Consider the following 16492-nt stretch of genomic DNA (forward strand, 5'->3'; position numbering starts at 1 on the left):
CGTTTATTGAAAATGGCTAATCGATTATTTTTAGAGAGGTATTAATTTGTTTTGTAGGTTTCTGAAAATTAACGGCTAATCGATAATTCTAAACGGCTAACCGTTTATTTGAAATTTAGCCTAACGGTCATTTGGACTAGTCAAAATGGTAAATTGATAAAGTTAACGGCGATCCAATTTCTGTCAGAAAGTCAGTAATGACTAGTTTTCAGGTCCAACTATAAAATGACTGAATTAAATTCAAACAAAGAGAGATTTAAAAGCTATCATTGAGCTTGCTACTGAGCATATAACCATTATTGAGCTTTAAACTTGTTTTTGTTTCTTTGATTCACACATTGAACATTTATTTGTAATTAAACACATTGTGTGAGAGAAAATTAATTTGTAATTTTTATCCTTGAGAGGTTTTAAGTGTTGGGATACACTTGGGGTAAGAGATTAGAGATAATCTCTTGTTGTAAAGGTCCATTGACATCGTGGAAGTCAATTGTAAGCAATTGAAGTCTTGGAAGGTTTGGATAGTGAAATCCTTAAGCTTGGTTTGCTTGGAGGCGTGGACGTAGGCGAGGAGTGTCGAACCACGTAAAAATCATTATGCTTGCTCTCTCTTCCCTTACTCTTTTATTATTGTGCTTTATTAAATTTATTGTTTTTGATTTCATTAAGGCAATAGATTAAATTGTTGTGTGGTTTGTTTAATTTAAGTTTTAAAAACCCAATTCACCCCTTGGGTTGCCTAGTTATTATTTCACATTCAACATGGTTCTAGCAATTTCTTGAATAAACATATTCTTTCTCTTAATAAATCCATTTTGTTGTGGAGTTCTACGTGATGAAAATTAATGCATAATGCCAAAATTATTGCAAAAGGTCTTAAATGCAGAATTTTCAAACTCTCCTCCATGATCACTCCTATTGCATGCAATAACATACCCTTTTTCATTTTGAATTTTCTTACAAAACACTTTAAAAGCATCAAGAGCATCATCCTTATTAGCTAAGAATAATACCCATGTATACCTTGAAAAATCATCAACAATTACAAAAGAATAATACTTGCCACTCAAGCTAATATACCTTGAAGGTCCAAATACGTCTATGTGAAGTAGTTGAAGAGGTTTTGAAGTATAAATATGATTTTTACTTTTAAAGAAGGTTTTGATTTTTTCACCTAATTGGCATGCTTTACAAATTCTGTCTTTTTGAAAATTGATTTTTAGAAGACTTTTAACTAAATCATTTTTAGAAATCTTTGAAATTAAATCCATGTTTGTATGTCCTAGTCTTTTATGTCATAACCAACTTTTATCATGCAATGCAAAAAAACATTTATCATGGGTAGGTGCATAATCTATATCAATGGTATAAACATTAACACATTTATTTCCTACAACAAAATCTTGTCATCACATGAATTCTCAATAATACATTTAGTCTTATAAAAAAATAACTTTATAACCCTTATCACACAATTGACTAATGCTAAGCAAACAGTGTTTCAAGTTTTCAACCAAATACACATTTTCAATAAGAGTAGAGGATACATTACCGACATTGCCAATACCAATGATCTTTTCTTTTGAATTATCTCCAAAGAAAACATTTCCACTGTTTCTCGATCTTGGTAAAACTTGAAAACCAAGAGTAATTCCCTGTCATGTGTGTTGAACATCCACTGTCCAAATACCGCATATTTTTCCTTTTCTTTAATTCCTGCAGAAAACGTTTCTAAGTTTTAGGTACATAAAACTTTTTGGGTCCTTAAATGTTAGTAATGGTTTATTTTGGAACCTAAATACATTTGATTCCATAGTATGCATTTCTTTTAACATGACATCTATAACTCATGTGACCATTTCCATTGCAATAATGACAAACAATCTTATGATCATTTGTGGAGGCAACTTTAACAAAATAATTCTTATAATATTTTTATTTCAAGTTAGTCTTATACCCAAGTTCTCTTTTATCAAACACACATTTTTGATAATTTAGCAATTTTTCCAAGTTCTTTTGACCACTTGTGAATTTTCACACAATTTCATTGAGCTCATTACTCTTTTTCTTAAGCACTTCATTCTCTTGTATCAATTCATCAACATGTGATTTTTAATGCTCATATGAAGTACTTTGTTTACCTTTAAATGATGCAATCCAATCATGCAACATTTTATTGTCTAATTCTAATTCATTTATCTTTTTATTGAATGAGTTATTGCATTTTTGTAGGGCATCTTTTTCATTTGTAAGTTCTAACATTTTCTTTTTAAAGAATGCATTCTTTTTACCAATTCTTATCCATTCATCATGGAATTCTTTAAAGGCATTATGTAACTCATCATATGTTAGAAGATTACTTACCTCATCAAGTTCACCAAATGATTCTTCCCCGATTGCCATGAGAGCCAAATTTGTCATCTCTTGATGCTCTTCTTCATCACTCGTTTCCTCATCGCTGTCATCTCATGTGGCTACCATTGCTTTCTTCTTGAGCTTGTTGAGAAGTGGACATTCCCATTGTATGTGTCCAGGCTTCTAACATTCATAGCAAGTGATTAGCTCCTTCTTCTCCTTTTTGATTTTGGAAGTTTATGAACTTTCTCCGTTTACTAGTTTTCTTGTAGAATTTTCTGAATTTCCTAACCAGCATAGCCATCTCCTCATCATCTAGCTCGCTTTCCTCATCACTCATGTTTTGAGAGTAATGATTTTCTTCTTTTCATCATTACCTTTTTTTGCTGCCAAGTCTTCCTCATATGAAATAAGAGAGCCAATCAAATCATCAATAGGTAAGGTATTTAAACTTTTGGTTTCCTCAATGACAGTCCTCTTAGGTCTCCATTCTTTTGGAAGTTACCTAATAATTTTCTTAATTTTCTTGCTATTTCAAAACGTTTTTCCCAGGGCTCCTAAGGGGTTCACTTTGTTCGTAAATCTTGTATACATAGAATATACACTTTCATTTTGTTCCATTTAGAACAATTCATATTGACGAGTGTATCTATTAATTTTAGACTCTTTAACTTGATTTGTCCCTTCATAGACAACCTTAAGTTTATTTCATATTTCTTGATTACTCTCACAACTAGACACTCTATCAAACTCTTTCTTAGTAAGAGAGCAAAGCCAAGCATTCATTGCCTTAGAGTTCAAAAATATCATTTTCTTTTCTAACTCACTCCATTGACTTGACGGTTTTCAAATATCATCTCTTACTTCATTTTTAGTTATAGGCATGAATGGACCATCACAAACAACTTTCCAAATTTCATAATGTAAAGCTTGCAAATAAATTCTCATCCTAGTTTTCCAATATGGGTAGTCATTACCATCAAAGAATGGTGGCCTAGTTATGGATTGTGCTTCCCTAAAGGTAAAGTCATTTTGGGTTGCCATGAATCTTTTACTCTAGATGGTTCAGTCCTAATAAGACAACGTTGCTCTGATACCAAATGAAATACAATCTAAGCAACCTAAGAAGGGGGGTGAATTAGGTTTCTAAAAGATATGCAATGCTTGAATAAATCTTTAATGCAAATATTAAACAAATTTAAAACAATAATAAATAAATCAACCAAAATGTGAAGAGATAATGAAAGAGAGATTGAAACACAAAGATTTTACGTGGTTCAATAAAATTTACCTTCGTCCACGCCTCTAAGCTCACCAGACTTGAGGATTCAACTAATCGAGCCTCCAAGGCTTCAAGAACACTTACAATTGATTTCACAGTGTCAATCAACCTTTACACCAAGAGATTATCCCTAATCTCTTAACTCAAGCGTATCCCAACACTTACAATCACTCAAAACAAAGATTACAAATGTGTTTTTCTCTCACACAATATATATAATTACAAATGAATGATCAATACGTGAATAAATGAAACAAGAACAAGCTTAAGGCTCAATGAATGTTGTATTCTCAATTACAAGCTCAATGATAACTCTTTTATCAACCTTTATTTGAATTTGATTGAGCTTATTTATAGTTGGAGCTGAAACTAGTCGTTATTGACTTTTTGACCGAAATCAGATCGTCGTTAACTGTTATTGATTAACCATTTTAACTGGTTGAAGTGACCGTTGAGCTGATTTTCAAATAATCAATTAATCTTTTGCAATTATTGGTTCGCTATTAATTTTCAGAGACTTACAAAACAAATTTTGGCTATCCGTTCTTACAAAGCGGTTCAAGGTTAGCATGAAATTTTATTCTTGAAATTATCGGTTAGTTGTTTACAGTTAACAATTCTCCGTTTATTTCCAGTAATCTGTAAAACAAAATAAGCTTATCCGTTTTTGTTAAACCGTTCAAGGTTAGCATATAATTCTATTTTTGAAATTATCGGTTAGCCGTTTGATATAAACGGTTTGCTGTTTAATTCCAGAATCCTACAAAATAGACTAGCCTTATATGTTTTTGCTAAATAGTTTAAGATCAAAGATTAATGCCTCCTTGAAAATTATCGGTTAATCGTTTTGATATTAATGGTTCACTGTTTAATTCTAGAATCACAATTTTTACAAAATTTCGCAGAGAATGATTTTCCGATTAAAGTTAACGATTATCCAGATTTCATGAACATATATAGAAATATTATACGGCTTTTAAGAAATTTTTTATTAATTAAAAAATCTAAAATTTATCAAAAACATATAAAGTTTGTTATCATCAAAATCAATGCTATAGACATATACATGTTAACATTATTGGCGTTGATAAGGGTTTTATTCCTGATTTTGTTCAAGACAAAACAAATCAAGACAGTGTTAGAGAACCCCTTATCCAAGAAGTTGTTCTAGGAAAGCGAACTCTACTACCTCAAAAACTTATGTCATTAAGGAGATCCACTAGAGAAAAGAGAAGTACAGTGCTAAATGATTGCATTGTATTTGAATCTTGTCCCACTGCCAGAAAGTATGAAACCTACTGGTTGCAAATGGATTTTTAAGGCTAAGAGAGATTTGAAAGGTAATGCAGAGAGGTACAAGGTGCATTTTGTCGCAAAGGGCTTTACACAAAAAAAGGCATTAACTATAAATAGACTTTCTCTCTAGTTTCTTTAAAAGACATTTTCAAGATTATAATGGCATTAATGGTGCATTTGAATCTTGAGTTATTTCAGATGGATGTGAAGATAGTGTTTCTTAATGGTGACATTGATGAGACGATCTATATAGGGCAGTCAGAAAACTTTGTGTCAGGAGACCCAAAAAAATATGGTCTGCAAACTTAAGAAAATCCATTTATGGGCTCAACAAGCATATCGACAATGGTGTTTTAAGCTTTATCAAGTGATTATTTCATTCGATTTTGGGATGAATTTGGTCGATAATTGCATATATCATAAGTTTAATATGAGCAAGTATATTTTTTTTGTTTTATATGTCGATGATATTTTACTTACCCGCAACGATATAGGCTTATTGCACGACGCCAATAGATTTCTAGCTAAGTGTTTTGAGATGAAAGATCTTGATGACGTCTCTTTTGTATTAAGCATACAAATACACATGGATTACTCTCGAAGTACTCTTGGATTATCATAAGAGAGCTATATTGAAATAGTTCTTAGGAGTTATGAAATGCATGATTGTAAACCAGGTGATACCTCTATTGTTAAGGGAGACAAGCCCTCAATCAGTGTACTAATAAAGATTTTGAAGCAAAAAAATAGAGAATATCCCTCATGCATTAGTAGTAGGGAGTTTGATGTATACTCAGGTTTGTACATGACCAGATAGTGCATACGTTACTGGGATGTTAGGCAAGTATTTAAGTAATGTAAGAGTAGATAATTAGAAAGTAGCTAAACGAGTTTTGTGGTATTTATAGAGAATAAAAGACTATATGCTCACATATCAGAGGTTAAATAAGCTTAAGATCGCTGGGTATACTGACTCCGATTTTACTGGATGCTAAGATAGTATGAAATTCATTTCAGGCTACATCTATCTAGTAAGTAAGGATGCTGTCTCTTAAAAGAGTGCTAAACAGTCCCTTAGAGCCTCTTCTATGATAACAACATAGTTTACAACATGTTGTAAGACATCCAATCACATAATATGGTTGTGGAATTTTATCACAAGGCTAGGTATAATAGATTGTGTTGATAGGCCACTTAAGTTATTTTGTGACAATAAGTCAGTAATGTTATATTTGAATAATAATGGGAGCTCGACGAAGTCGAAGTATATAGACATTAAGTTCCTAGTTGTTAAAAAAATAGTTTAGAGTGGACAGTTGTCTATAAAGCACATTGGGTATAAACTCTATGATTGCGGATCCGCTTACTAAGGGATTACTAGCCAAGGTGCATCATGATTGTATAGGTGTCATTTCATTAAAAGATATTCAGTTTTAGTGGGAGTTTGTGATTTTAGATGCTCTTATAATATATAAAATTTTCAATTATTTCAGTTTATGAATATTTAGGTTATTTTCTGCAGAAATAATGTTTTGGTTTATTCACACTCTGATTTTAGTATGATATGATTTCAGTAAGGTTTAAGGTGGACTAGTTAGAAATAGGCATGTTAGGATCACATTGCATGAAATTTTCATACTACACATCCATATCATGATCTGTGTCATTCATATGTATTGGTAGAGTGACCATTGATAAGTCAAATAATGATACTTGTAAGGAAGACCGCTTTGATCCTATATTGGTATGATTGATGGACCAGATTGGTTATAGATACATTTTAATAATCACAGGTAAGGTTGAGTTCATAGGATTATTTTTGCGAAGCATGATTATAAGGTTACAAATATAACGCAAGTGGGAGATTGTTGGATATTTAATCCAGCATTGTTAGATCCTTAATCCACTGTGGGCTTATATGTGAATAATTATATATTGCGGATTGTCATATAATGTTAAGCCAGATAAAAACTGATCTATTAAGGTTTCTAATAATATGGGCTTCAATGTATCTATTAGAGTGTAGGTCTTTAATGTGTAGATACTTAAGAGTTATTTCTATTTCTATGATGGGCTGAAATAGAACCACCTAAAGTCAACTGGAAAAGTTATCTATGTAAGTAGTTATGGTCCCCAAGTTACACGTATCTTTCTATTCTTTCGGACATCCCATCATAACAGAGAAAGCAAAGAGAAAATTAAATGATTCTTTAGGAGAACAAGTTGATCTAGAATGCCTACCGCACGACTCTAGAGAGTAGTTCAGCAATATGGATTTAGGTACATTTCCGCATAACTTGTTATTGATTCTTGGTGATACAACATGAATGTTTATGGATTATGGGTGATGGTTTTCACCAAAAGTTTTATTGTTCTAACATTACCTAGCCGTTGCATGACTTGGGTTGTTCTTTTCATCATATTACCACCATGATTTTGTTGGCAATGATTTAAATACAGTTCCATGCTTCCACGGATTCTAAGCATCAATTGCTTTAGACATTGTTCTCCCTCTTTGGGCACTACAACATCTTTAGACAAAACTCTAACATGATTTAAAGTTGTCGATGATTCGGCATCTATGTTACCAACTTTAAAAATCCAATTATTTGAATTTCTCAGGTTTTCTCTTAATACACAATTATTCTAACTGTAAACAAGGTTGGATTTTATACAATCCTCTAATCTTGTAGATCCAAAATTCTAATGTCACAAATTTAGATATTGTCAAATTTGTCTTAACATTACAATATGTTAACATACAATGTTCAAACCAATAAAATAAAGCTTTATTAATATTTGATTTGACATTGAACAATTTGAGTTTAAATAAATGTTTAGCTCTTACATTTAATTGATAGATTATATTCAAACTCTTTAATCTAGAGTTCAGCACCATATCTTGTGAGATTTTCTTTTTTAATATGTCCCTACAGTTCCACAGAAGGGTTTCTCTCATGGAGACTTTAGTGCACAATACATTGCTTGGCTAATGCAGTGAAAGTTTAATGTTCTAATTTTTTGTTGATTCTAGAAAATACTGGAATAAAGGAACAATCTAAATTCATGTTGATTCAAAGAATACCGTGAGCCTGGGGGTTAAGACTCGTTGATTCCATAGAATGACGAGAATTAACTAAACAAACATGGCTTTGAAAATTGAAAATATTATTGAATTCAAATCTAGAGTTTATTCTAAGAAATAAATCAATAACAAATAATCAAGACCTGGTTGTAAAAGCTATAAAAGACACTTTATACTAACTACGACTTATCTTAATTAGATTAAAAAACCTATTTTAATAAGATTAATACCAAAATTAGGAATACAACTCAAATAAGTAATACCTAAACAATAAAACTCTAAATAGACTACCAAATTAAACTAGAATACAAATTAATTAAAATATTCCTAATTATTATAACATTTTAAATTTAATTAAGATTTCTTTAATTTCTTGATTTGCATCATTCCTACCAGGATGATAAAAATTCATTCTCAAACTTTGCTAGTTGTAACCCTTAAGAAAATCATCATTTGACTTAACTTTCTAACCTTGGTGACGACATCCATCCAGTCTGCCCAATAGCATGAGATAAAATCTTCAATCAACAATTTTCTAATAATTCATTGTCAGAGCGTCTTTAAAGCTCACAGAACAACTAAAATTAGGAATACAACTCAAATAAGTAATACCTAAACAATAAAACTCTAAATAGACTACCAAATTAAACTACAATACAAATTAATTAAAATATTCTTAATTATTAAAACATTTTAAATTTAATTAGGATTTCTTTAATTTCTTACTTTGCATCATTCATACCAGGATGATAAAAATTCATTCCCAAACTTTGCTAGTTGTAACTCTTAAGAAAATCATCATTTGACTTAACTTTCTAACCTTGGTGACGACATCCATCCAGTCTGCCCAATAGCATGAGATAAAATCTTCAATCAACAATTTTCTAATAATTCATTGCCAGAGCGTCTTTAAAGCTCGCAGAACAACTAAAATTAGGAATACAACTCAAATAAGTAATACCTAAACAATAAAACTCTAAATAGACTACCAAATTAAACTACAATACAAATTAATTAAAATATTCCTAATTATTATAACATTTTAAATTTAATTAGGATTTCTTTAATTTCTTACTTTGCATCATTCATACCAGGATGATAAAAATTCATTCCCAAACTTTGCTAGTTGTAACTCTTAAGAAAATCATCATTTGACTTAACTTTCTAACCTTGGTGACGACATCCATCCAATCTGCCCAATAGCATGAGATAAAATCTTCAATCAACAATTTTCTAATAATTCATTGCCAGAGCGTCTTTAAAGCTCGCAGAACAACTAATAATGAAAGAGTTCTTAAAATCTTTCACTTATTGAAAAATCTTATGATACTTCTCTCCATTTCAATCGAGTGAATAATATGAAACCATATCAATTGCTACCTCATCTTGTTCCACAAGATCAAGAGATGCCTCTATTTGCTTGACAATATTAAAATATTTAAAATACGACTTTTCTGTTGATGATTAACCCTGAACGTTCCAACCTTGGTGATGCCATCCATCTAGTCTGTCCAATAGCACAAGATAAAATCTTCATTCAACAACTGTTTTAATAACACCTTGTCATAGCATTCTTTCAAACTCGCAGAACAACTAATAAAAAAAGAGTTTTATTGGCTTGACAACATTAAAATATTTAAAATATGACTTTGATGTTGATAATTAACCTTATGATTGATATTTAAAAGTCCACTTTGATGTTGATGATTAACCTTGAACTTTCCAACCTTGGTGACGACATCCATCCAGTCTGTCCAATAGCATAAGATAAAATCTTAAATCAACAATTTTTCTAATAATACCTTGTCATAGCATGCTTTTAAGCTTGAAGAACAACTAATAACAAAAGTGTTCTTCTTAAAATATTTCATTTGTTAAAATTTTTTATGATTCCCCCCTTCATTTGAATCAGGTGAATAATATGAGATCGCATCAACTGCTATCTCATCTTGTTCCACAAGATCAAGAGATGTATCAATATGTACCTCAATTTACTTGAGAACATTAAAATAATCATCAAATTTCGGAGGCTAAGTTAAATTAATGAGTGGAATTTGAAAAGTTTCTATTGACGTGAATGACCAATCTCTATTTTCCTTAAATGTACCCATGTGTCATTGGTTTCCTTAATGATGTTACTTTCATACTATGCATTATCACGAGCAACTTCATCGAACTCATATTTTTTCTTTATATGTAATAATTCCATATTTTAAACTCTTCTGAAGTCTTGAATAATCGAATACAAAGTCCTCAACATTCTAACCAAAACATCTTCTTTGTGTCATGGTTTCGTGACTCAATTTTTTTTTCTTTTTTTAATCACTCACTTTTGTTTTTCAAATTCTTTCTTTTCCTTTTTGGTGTTTGTTCCTTATTTTGGTGTTTGTTTGAGATTTTTTATAAGATAAAAAAATTAAAGGATAATATTGTAAGTAAAAAAAGTATTGGGCCAAAACTATAAATAAGAAAATTTGGACAATGATGGGTAGATCTAGAATATTTGAGGTTGTGAGTGTGATGGTGGTAACAATTTAACTTGAATTGTTGTGAATTGATCAAAAAATGGAATTGAAATCTTGACAATGGAAGTCTTGATTTTGGTTTTCAGTGAACGGAATAGTTGCTAGAAGTGGGTTTTACGCTAGAAAGAGAGAGTTAATGATGGGGAATAATTTACCAGTGTCGAAGGTTAGTGAATCGCGACTGAGGGCAGTGAATTAAACGACAATTGGCATGGTAGTTTGTAGTTGTTTTGGTGTGTTTGTGGTGGCTATGGTGTCAGATTAATAGTATTGATGGCTGGGGTTAAGGGTGTTCATAATGTAATCTGATTCACTAATTCGTCTGATCTGTAAAAATCCAACCTATAAAAATTTGATATGTGGATTGGTGGATTGGATTAAAAATTTAAAAATCCGCAGTCAATGGATTTTACTTTTATAAATCCGCGAAAATCCGTGAATCCGCAAAAAAAAAAAAAATTATAAAATAAGATTTATAAATGTGACATTACTACTTATTAATGAATAAATAAGTTAAAATATTATTACATTAACACCATATTATATCTTATCCAATAATAATATAAAATAAAAATAATCAAATAATTGAATATTTAAATAAACAAATATAGCTTCCTAAATAGTTAATTTTCATAATTTTAGTTAATTTTTATGTATTGATCGAAACAAATGTGATATTTTCTTTACGATTTGTTATATTTTGAAACTTTGAATGTATTATTCTAGTTTTATCTAAACGATTAATTTATTTAAAATCTTATTCAATTTTAAATTTGATTACTAATAAAATTATTTTTATTTTTTATTTTTTATTTAATTAGTTCATAGATTGGACATAATTAAAAAATTTTAATTCGCAAAACAATCAGTAAAATGGTGGATTGGATATGGACTGAGTTAAATTCACATATGATCCACAAATTTATGAATTAGATTTAGATTAAATTTCACCGATTCGTGAATTGGATTTGATTGAAAATTTATAATCCGCAAAATAGTGGATCGGATATGGATTCATATTCAATCTACAAAATCTAATCCTCGAACACCCCTAGCTTGGGTATGATCGGCGGTATGTGGGTGCTTGGATGGTAGAGACAATTGACGAAAAATGTTGAGGGTCAGATGTGTACGACAATTATGACGGTTATGTGTACGACGATTATCTAGAATTTGTGGAAGTTGGTGGTGATGGAACTAGCAAAATTTTCAACCAAGCTTTCAACTATGGTACCAAACAGATACATCAGAAATTTAATATTCTAATATTCCATTGATTCTAGAGAATAATGGAATGAAGGAACAATCTAAATTCACATTGATTTAAAAGAATACCATGAACTTAGGAGATTAAAACTCATTGATTCTATAGAATGCCGAAAATTAACTAAACTAAAAAACTCACACAGAGCTTTGAAAATATTGTTGGACTCAAATCTAAAGTTTATTCTAAGAAATAAATCAATAACAAATAATCAAGACTTGCTTGTAAGAGCTACAAAAGACCCGTATTTATACTAACCACGGTTTATTTTAATTCGACTAGAAAATTTATTTTAATAAGACTTATACTTAAATTAAGAATACAACTCAATAAGTAATGCATGAATAATAAAACTCTAAGTGGCCAACCAAATTAAACTAGAATATAAATTTGTTAAAATATTCTTAAATATTATAACATTCAATATAATTAGGATTTCTTCAATTTCTTACCCTGCCTGATTGGCATATGAAGCATTCTTCATTACCCATACTTGGTCTTTAACCATTAATATTTTTGTCATTTTGCTCTCTACAATTTTCAATTGTACAATTCGTACAATTTATTCAACCTATAAAAGTTAGGCATTTATTGCCCCAATAGTTACCTTGACACACAATTCAGTGAACCAATCACCTTATACAAATTTAATTTGGTTTGAATGGCATGAGCTCATGGACTTCTTGGCATAGTTTTGTGAAACTTGCGAATAACTAGATGAACTACTGTCATCATCAACCTTCAATAAACCATATTGTCTATTAGTAGGTCCATGTTGGCTTGATTCAACCTAATCTGAGTTAGTCATTTCAGAATCTCAAATCTATTTTAAGATTATTAAAGAAAATACACATAATACAATATAGCAGGAATAGATTTTGAAATTGCAAATCATAAATTAGAACTTTACAAGATAACATACATTACTATTGAGAATACAATAGTGATATAAGACAACCTATATTGTATGCAAATATATATAAAAAAAAGTACATAGGAAAAACTAGAAGTGTTGCAAACTGTCACACTTAAAACTTAGATTCGTTAGACAACATATAAGTTTTGTGAGAAAACCTTCCTAGAGTACTTAAGCTTACTAATAGCCACTTATGCACTTGTCGCAATTTTATAATAATAAAGTTGAAATAACAACAAATTATTATAAACAAAAGAATAGAATGGAAACCAAGGCTCATGAGACACCACATTTTCATTAAAACATATTCGCCTTCTATTCTTGGGTGCTTTAGGATTCGAACATCTTTTTTTTAGGATATAATGATAATGAATAGCTCTGGCGCACTACTAGGCTATTCAACAGCGAACTTCCACTGCGTCTGAACTGTATAAAAATAAATGTACAACAAAAGAAGAATTGAAAATAAACTAATTTCATTCCTTCATCTATCACTACTTTCTAGACGTCCTATATATCTCTTGCTCTCCATGTCCTCTGTGAAATACTACCAAGGCAACCCAAGAGGGGGGGGGTGAATTGGGTTTTTAAAACTTTAAGCTAAACAAATTGCACAATAATTTAATCTATTGCCTTAATCAAATCAAAAATAATAAATTCAATAAAGCTCAATAATAAAAGAGTAAGGGAAGAGAAAACAAACACAAAGATTTTTACGTGGTTCGGCAACCCGGCCTACATCCACACCTCCAAGCACATCGGGCTTGAGGATTTCACTATCCAAGCCTCCCAAGGCTTCAAATGCTTACAATTGACTTCCTAGGTGTCAATGAACCTTTACAACAAGAGATTATCTCCCCAATCTTTTCACTCCAAGTGTTTCTCACACTTATACACTCACAATTTGATGAGAAATGAAAAATTACAACAAACAAGTCTCTTTTAGAGTAGATATACAAATGATAGCTCAATGAAGATTTAATTTATGATGATTTTCGAAATTGAAGCTCAATATATGTTGTGTGCATTTGTTTATGCTTGCAAAGATTGCTAAAAATGAATTGGATTTGAGTTTATATAGTTTGAGCTAAAAAACTAGCAGTTATTCACTTTTTGTTCATAATCGGCTTACCGTTTGTGGAATCTAGTTAGCCGCTTGTATGTTACCGTTAAGGCAAAATTTTGAATTTTAGAACATCCGGTATGCCGCTTGTGAAATCTGGATAGCCGTTTATGCTCCAGAAGCTTTCTGCCCAACATCTGGATAGCTGCTTACGAAATCTAGATAGCCGTTTTCCATCCGAAGAGTTTCTGCCTAATATCTGGCTAGCCACTTGTCATATCCGGTTATCCGCTTACTACAGTAATGGTACAGTGAATTGTTTGCCAAAATTATAATTTGACCCCAAAACTTTATATAACTGTACTATGACCTAAAATGTTATAAATTTTGTAAATAGGTCCAATTTCATAATCTCTAAATAATGTTTACTATTCCCAAAACTTTTTAAAATTATGATATGGCCCCAAATGCTATAAAACTTTTTAAATAAGTCCTTCTCCAAAATTTCAAGCAATACTTGTTGATTTCAAAGTTTTCAAAACTCTTTCAATTAAACCATAAACTTGAAAAACAACTAATTTCATAAAATCATTTTTTCATTTAATATAAAACCTTTATAATGTGAAAATAATGGTTTATTTAAAATGTATAAATAATCCAACATCTTTTGCCATCAAAATCAACATTATGGAAACATATATGTTAACAATCCAACATCTTTTGCCCATTTGTGAATTTTAAGACAATCTCATTTAACTCATTGCTTTTCTTTCTAAGCACTTCATTTTCTTTCATTAATTCATCATGTGATTTCTCATGCTCATATGAAGTACTTTGTTTACAAGTGAATGATGCAATTCTATCATGTAACATTTCATTATCTAGTTTCAATTCTTTGATCTTTTCATTTAATGAAACATTGCATTTTTGTAAGGCATCGTTTTTATTTTTCAAGTTATCTACATGTGATTCTAGATGCTTGTGTGGAGTGCTAGATTTCTCATTTGATAATGCAACTCTATCATGCAATGTTTTATTCTCTAATTCTAGGCTTGTAATTTTTGCACTTAGAGATTCATTTTCATTTTTGAGCTCTACCATTTTCTTTTTAAGACATGTATTTTTTTTACCAATTTTCATCCACTCATAATGCAATTCTTTAAAAGTATCATGTAATTCATTATAAGTAGGAAGATCATTTACCTCATCAATTTCATCATCCGATTCATCTCCAATTGCCATGAGAGCTAGATTTGTCATTTCTTGATGCTCTTCATCATCACTTGTTTCCTCATCGCTAACATCCCATGTGGCTACCATTACTTTCTTCTTGAGCTTGTTGAGAAAAGGGCAGTCTGATCTTATATGGCCATGCTTCTTGCACTCATAACATTTGATTGCTTCCTTATTTTCCTTTCGATTCTTGAGGTCTCTAAATTTTCTTCGCTCACTGGATTTCTTAAAAAAATTTCTGAACTTCCTAGTCAGTATATCCATCTCCTCCTCATCCAGCTCACTTTCCTCATCACTCTCATGTTTCGAGGCTTTGAGAGCAATACTTTTCTTCTTTTTCTTATTACCTCTTTCGGTTGCTAAGTCTTCCTCATAAGAAATAAGAGAATCAATTAAATCATCAATAGGTAAGATATTTAAATCTTTGGCTTCCTCAATGGCAGTCCTTTTTGGTCTCCATTCCTTAGGTAGTGACCTAATGATTTTCTTAACTTTCTCGCTATTTGAAAAGATCTTTCCTAGGGCTCCTAGATTGTTCACTATGTCCGTAAATCTAGTATACATAGAATACACGCTCTCATTTTGTTCCATTTGGAACAATTCATATTGTCAAGTGTACCTACTAATTTTAGACTCTTTCACTTGATTCGTGCCTTCATAAACAACTTCAAGTTTGTGCCAAATTTCATTAGCACTCTCACAACTAGATACTCTATAAAACTCTTTCTTATCTAGTGCACAAAACAAGGCATTCATAGATTTGGAATTTAGAGAAGCTTTTCTCTTTTCCAATTCATTCCATTCCCGAGAAGGTTTTGGAATATCTTCCCCGACTTTATTTTTAGTCAAAGGCATAAATGGATCATCACAAACAACTTCCCAAATTTCATAATCTAGTGCTTGTAAATAAATTCTTATCCTAGTGTTCCAATACGGATAGTCATTTCTGTCAAAGAACGGTGGTCTAATTGTGGACTGTCCTTCCCTAAAGGTTGAGTCATATTGGGTTGTCATTGATCTTTAGCTCTAGACGGTTAAGTCTAAATAAAAGCACCTCGCTCTGATACCAAATGAAATACTAACTAGGCAACCCAAGAAGGGAGGGTGAATTGAGTTTTTAAAACTTTAAGCTCAAAAAATTGCACAATAATTTAATCTATTGCCTTAATCAAATAAAAAACAATAAATTCTATAAAGTTCAATAATAGAATAGTAAGGGAAGAGAAAACAAACACAAGGATTTTTACGTGGTTCGGCAACCCCGCCTACGTCCACACCTCCAAGCACACCGGGCTTGAGGATTTCACTATCCAAGCCTCCCAAGGCTTCAAATGCTTACAATTGACTTTCAAGGTGTCAATGAACCTTTACAACAAGAGATTATCTCCCAAATCTCTTCACCCCAAGTGTTTCTCACACTTGTACACTCACAATTTGATGAGAAATGAAAAATTACAACAACTCTCTTTTAGA

Source organism: Citrus clementina, unplaced genomic scaffold (assembly GCF_000493195.1).
Source record: "Citrus clementina cultivar Clemenules unplaced genomic scaffold, Citrus_clementina_v1.0 scaffold_5, whole genome shotgun sequence".
NCBI lineage: Eukaryota > Viridiplantae > Streptophyta > Magnoliopsida > Sapindales > Rutaceae > Citrus > Citrus x clementina.